General features: G+C 44.2%; 1 protein-coding gene and 1 long non-coding RNA gene across 2 annotated transcripts in view; both read left to right on the top strand.

The window, feature by feature from the left end:
* Positions 1-6,591, top strand: part of LOC135905749 (uncharacterized) — a 268,697-nt gene that overhangs the window by 27,278 nt on the left and 234,828 nt on the right. The gene's annotated exons all lie outside the window — the stretch shown is intronic.
* On the top strand, positions 3,650-5,297 carry LOC135905775 (uncharacterized). The gene is made up of 2 exons (XR_010565491.2): positions 3,650-3,927; positions 3,992-5,297. It is a non-coding gene; the product is annotated as an uncharacterized lncRNA (long non-coding RNA).

The raw sequence follows: 6,591 nt of genomic DNA, 5'->3' as shown, positions 1-6,591 counted from the left end.
CCACAAAAAGGGAGACGTTAAAGAATTGAAAAATTATAGGTCCCTTAGCTTACTTTCAGTATTGTATAAAATATTCACCAATTTCCAATAGAATAAGGGCGACACTTGACTTCAGTCAACCAAGAGGCTAGCTTCAGGAAGGGATGCTCTACAATGGATCACATCCATGTCGTCAATCATGTAATCGAGAAATCTGCAGAGTACAATCAACCTCTCTATATGGCTTTCATGGATTATGAAAATGCATTTGATTAAGTAGAGATACAAGCAGTCATAGAGGCATTATGTGATAAAGAAGTACAGGAAGCATACGTGAATATCTTTGGAAATATTTACAAAGATTCCACAACTACCTTGGTTCTTGACAAGAAAAGTAGGTATACTAAAAGCAGGTATATATAAACGGGGTCGGGCAAGGAGACGCAATCTCTCCAATGCTATTCACTGAATGCTTGGAAAAAGTATTCAAGATATTAAACTGGGAAGGCTTAGGAGGGAGGATCAACGGCGAATATATCTCGGCAACCACCGGTTTGCAGAAGACATTGTTCTGTTCAGCAACACTGGGGACGAACTACAACAAATCATTGAAGACCTTAACAGAGAAAGAGGAAGAATGGGATTGAAAATGAATATGCAGAAGACAAAGGTAATGATCAATAGCCTGGCAAGGGAACAAAAGTTGAGGACAGCCAGTCGGCCTCTAGAGTCGGTGAAAACAGAGTTTCCTACAAAAATTGTTGTAGGAAACTCTATGGGTGAAAGAGTATGTTTATCAATTACTCACAGGGGACTCCGATCAAAAAAATAAAATTTACAGAAAAATAAAAATGGATTGGAATGCATACAGCAGGCATTGCCAGATCCTGACTTGGAGCTTACCACTATCATGGAAAAGAAAGGTTTGCAATAACTGCATTCTACCGATGCTAGCATAGGCTGAAACTTGAAGACTGACAAAAAAGTTCGAGAACCGTGCAAAGAGTGATGGTACATAATATGTTAGGCATATCATTAAGAGACAGGAAGGGAGCGGTATGGATCAGAGCGCATACAGGGATAGCTGATATTCTAATTGGAATTAAGAAAAAAAATATGGAACTGGGCAGGCCATGTCATATGCATATGATGGATAACCAGTGTACCGTTAGAGCTACAGAATGGGTGCCAAGAGAAGGAAAGCGCAGTTGAGGACGGCAGAAAACTAGAGGTGATGAAATTAGGAAATTCACAGGTGCAAGTTGGAATCAATTGGCGCAGGACAGAGGTAATTGGGGATCGCTGGGAGAGTCCTTTGTGCTGCAGTGGACATGAAAATAGCTGATGATGATGATGCTGAATTAATCAACTTCTGAAATATTATAATTAGATTAAAAGTGTCGAGAAAATTGTAGAACATGAAAAACTCTTGACACAGCTTTCTATTGCTCAATACGTGCTACATAAAAGTGTTTTTCCGAGAGTGAAAGAAGCCCACGAACACCCGTAAAGTGCCACGAGTAGCCAGTTGTGTGGCAATTCTGTGTGTATTCGCGGGCTTCTTTCACGCTCGGCAAAACACTTTTATGTAGCACGTATTGAGCAACAGAAAGCTGTATTGGGAGTTTTTCATGTTGGTCTACAATTTTCTAATTGACACTTTTTATCTAATTACCATATTTGAAAATTTGATTAAATAATTAACACTAATGGTCTAATTAGGCGGAATAACAAAATATAATCTCAGTATCTCTAAGTGACGGCAAACAACAATTTCTTAGTTCTGTCCAGCTACGTGGCATTTGCCTATTTTTAATGTTTCGCTCAAGTTATGCGGGACACTCTGTATGTACACTCCACAAAAACACTGGTGTCAGTATCTATTCCAAAGCAGCAAACGTGTTCGAATTAGCTGCATGGATATTTCATGCAATAGGGACTCTTTCCCTTAAATGTGTGTAATCGGTGGTCATAAGGGCTTTGTGCAGAATTATCAGCCTTTCCATGCGAAACCACTACTTGTCTCATTGGGTTTGCCGGTGTCCAACGGTGGTAGTACATTTAATGGTAGGAGCGCTTAAATGCAAATATATTACGTATGAGATCGATATAGAGTACAGAAAAAGGCCATAACGGTATGGAATGTGGTTATATGTCAACACATCCAGGTATAATAAACAAGGGATTTGAAACGAACATTCGAAATGCGTTTGCCCGCAGGCGGATTCGAACCCAGGCCACCCCGAGGAAGTTTTGCAGTGAGAGCCAGAGGCGTTACCTCTACTCAACACCAGCAGGTGTTATCGGCAAGACGAAGGAGTGCCTAGTTCGCGCAGCGCTTCGTGATGTCACGGGTGAGGGCTCGCCACTTGTATATAAAAAGAATTGCGCATTGGCTTGTCTCCATTGCGTGCTGCAAAATGGATACAGTAGCATCTACCTCGGCGGTGCCTGCAGAGCCACGTCATTGACCACAAAAGTGCGCCTCAGAAGAAGGAGCACCGCAGTGCAATGCGGTTCGGGGTGCAATTAATGCAATTGTAATCCAATCATATTTCTAAAGTACATGCATCTATATACCTCACGGACCATAAGATAATGATCGTTGGCATTGAACCTCTACTACCAGTAAGGACATCGTCACCTTGTCTGTGTGGAGTAAATAAAGAAGAGATTGGGATGATTCTAAATGTGTGTTTCCATTAAAAAGTTCCCAAGTAACCACGGATATCCGTGGGACGTCCACCATAAGTCCCAACGTCCATCCATCCGGATATCCAACACGGACGTCCGTGGGACGTACAGGAGAAGTCCATATCCTGTTTGGATGTCCGAAGGACATCCCACCGGGATGTCCATGGGACATCCCATTTTGAACGTCCGCTGGCTGTCCATAAATAGGCATGCCCAGGATATACACTAGTGAGTTATATATAAACTAGCATAAATATATTGCCGGAAATTTTAGTTTGTTCATATTATATTTGTTTATTTTTGTTCTCTATCGGACACAGTTCATTCTTTTTTCAAAGCAATATAAATATATTTCCAACTTGATATCAATTCTGCCCACTTTAACATCGCAGTATTAAAATACGATTTTTTTTTTCTATCGGTGGGTCATACAAACAATTTGTAGTTTGCTTTAAAAAAAATGCTTGTGGATGACTAGCAGAATATATAAGCGCCCATTTGAAGCCACTTATTCGACCTAGAGCCAAGCACTCAAGTTATCCCTCATTATGAAAAGTTCCTGATCATAGAGTTTTGGTCCTGACCTCCGAACATGTAGGTTCAGGTTTATCATTGAAACAGGAAGTAAAACACGTTGTTGGGCTAGTTGGTGCATTGTATTAAGAAAAAAAACAGCAAAAAAAAAGACGGACACAGGAAACATACACAAGACAGGACTCTTCCAGCCTCTTTCCTGTCTTCTCGTATGTTTCCTGTGTGCGCCTGTTTTTAGCTGGTTTCTTAAAACAGGAAGTTGTCTGCAGTGTTCAATTGTGCATACAATAATATCATTATACGTAACAAAAACAAATCTCAAAGGCTACGCTTTTGGTGGCTGCGTGCGTTGAAAGCGATTACGAAAGCTATAATGCGTCAGAGCCGCCATGCATTGACAGTAATCTCAAAGGCTATGTTTTTCTGGCGCCGACAGCTTTAGCAGAAACTAAAAACTCGAAAATCAGATACCAAATATTCCCAGAATAAGTAAATATTTCACTGTGTAATAATAGAATATTTTAAAAACCTATTTATGTTTGCGTAGACGCACGTGGAAGTGTTACAACCTTGGCAAAGCAGAACGCTGCAGTCATCCAATCCAATCCAAGCTCTAGCCATCGTCGCCACGCCATTTTTCATTCTGCGATCGTTTTAAGGGCAGCGGAGCAGCGTTTGTCACCTTCCGTGCCTGCCGAAGTCTCCTACTCAGCTACCAAGGTATGACAGCTACATCGATTTCTTTTTTAATTCGTTTGGGTATTGAAATGTGTTTTCTTCACAGGTGCCAGGATGCCTAGACTGCGGGAGAAGCCGCACGCGCGAAAAAGAGCGTCGCTGGAAACAAAGACGATATTCGAGGACTTCGGATCTCGCACCGGCAGCCAGCAGTCAACAGCTCGAGAATTCGCAACTCTAGAACTGTGCAGTGGCGCGCATACCCCGCACGCATGCATTAACATGTGCGTTCGGGCTGTCCCTGCAAACATTTGCACGCCTTGTGATGCTGGTCGCTGCACCGAGGCGACATCGGAAGTTCAGGACGGTGGTTGTGACACTACGCGCACTAAGGACAATGTGCCTTGCTTCCCTGATGGATATACTCTACGTGACGCTTCGGATGGTTCACTTCGCTGTGAGAACGGAACAGGATCCCTTAGGAGAGGTGTACGCACAAGTCAATGCGGGTTTTCTGGTAAGCAGGACCCCGGAGTCTACGTTTGCTTTAGCTACCGCGGACTCTTCATCGGCGCCCTTTGATTCTCCTGGCAAACAGCTTCTCCTGGCTAATGCGCTCATGATCAGAGCTGTAGCCGTCAGTAGCGGCAAGATCGCCTGCTGATCTCTACGAAAATAAAAAGCTCCTTTTAAAAAAGTGAAGAATATATTAGTTGTTTTTATCTACGAGTTTGTTTAATATCGTGAGAATATGGTCACTACGGCCACGGCGGGGACATTGTAAACGAGAGTACGCATTCAATGGCCAAGTGAGTTTTAATAATTGTAAGAACGCACTACGCCACGAGAAAGAGCTATTGTTTAAAGAAAGTGAAGAATATATTGATTGTTCTTCAGTAATAGTTCGTTTAGCCACGTCAGAATGTGGAGACATTGGGAACGAGAGTACGCATTTGACGGCAAGTTGACTTACGAGAACGCATTACGGCGCGAATAACATTTAAGCTGCAATACCATTAAGCGTGTCCGTGTGGCACCCCGCGAATGACAAGTTTAAGGCATTAGCCAGTTAATGTCATTTTTTGTGCCCGTGTCGCAGAGTGCTAGTGAAGTGATGTAGTCAAGATTAATTCCTTCATGTCATTTCTGTTGCTTTCGCTGCTTAATAATGCTAATTGATGTGTTTTTGCTCTTTCTTTTTATTCCATGCTGCAAACTCAAATGTCAAAGCAGGGTGGGCAATAAGTATTTTTGTTCTGCTGTTCTCTACCTTGTTGTTGGGCTATTGAAATTGCAAGTTTTCTTCTTTATCCGTGTATTTATTTGTTCTTTGAACAGTACGCATATATCTGCTTATTGGTCTTTTTATGTATATGTATAAGGTGACAATAAACGTTTAATTGTATTTGGAAGTTGGTGTAAGTTCATTTCTCGTTTATTTAAAACAAGAATGCATTCAAGCATTAGACCAATGTAATATATATAATGGTCCGGTGCTTGAATGTGTCCCGGCCACTATTGTCGCTTCAAGGCATGTGTATATCTGGAATATCCCCGGGAAGACACACACACACACACACACACACACACACACACACACACACACACACACACACACACACACACGCACGCACGCACACACACACACATATATATATATATGAATAAATATATATATATGAATATATATATTTATATATACATATATATATATATATCCTGAACGTCCCCTGAATGTCCATGCTGGATGTCCGCGTCGGACGTACTACGGATGCCAAAGCAATTACCTTTGGATTTCCCAGGGACGTCCCTCGGACGTACGTCGGACATTCATGGATATCCCACGGACATCCCGAATATCCAGAAAGGACGTCCGTCGGACGTCGCCCGGATATCCGTGGTTACTTGGGTTGGGGAGCCTGCAACACTTCCAGGGGCTACTGCGAAAGCACTAAAGAAAAAAAAACTGCATTAGGAAACAAAAGTGAATCATAATAGTTTCCCAATGTAGTCCCTGTTACGTTTCGCCTACGACGCGCGGTAAAGCCAGCGCGGATGCAACGTACGCCGGAGCTTCGTTCCAAGCGGCGGACATTTTGGCCCGTTCGGAGCGGCCGCGAGCGCGCCCCGCCGAGCGCGTCCCGGCATGTTCAGTGCCACGTGTCTTTGTGTGCGTGTGTGTGTGTGTGCCCACGCTTGTCAAAGCGCGGCAGCCGGGGAGAGGAGCTCCCCCAGTGTGAAGCGAGGAGGTCTGACCGGCGCCGGCCCGTCTGATGCGTCACCTCCTTGTTCCAACATGTCTCTCAGTCCGTCCGTCGCCGCTGTCACGTGGTGTCATCTCGTGACCTTCCTTCTTGCCCGCGACGGCAAGAGTATAAGAGCAGCTGCCCCCGGACGCCAGGAGAGAGGCTCCGATTTCTGCTGTTGAGTAACGTGCTCTCCCGTCTCTCTACTTCGGTCGACCTGACCGCCCGCTCTTTGCGATGCTAGAATAAACAAGTTGTTCTGTTAGCAGTCGCCTCATGCTTTGCTGGGACCTTCGGATGCTTCCAGTGTGCCCCAGGCCGCCAGGCCTACGCTACCCTTGGGGCTTGCGACCCAGTTGCAATAACGGGCGTCAGCACTGAGGTTCCAACAGCCGGTGCCATCGGTGCGGTTCAAACATCTGGTTGCCAGCGGTGAGATCGCGACAACGGAGGCCAGCAG

Source organism: Dermacentor albipictus, chromosome 1 (assembly GCF_038994185.2).
Source record: "Dermacentor albipictus isolate Rhodes 1998 colony chromosome 1, USDA_Dalb.pri_finalv2, whole genome shotgun sequence".
Lineage (NCBI taxonomy): Eukaryota > Metazoa > Arthropoda > Arachnida > Ixodida > Ixodidae > Dermacentor > Dermacentor albipictus.
Note: the sequence above shows the minus strand (reverse complement) of the source record. Positions and strands in the feature narration are given on the sequence as shown.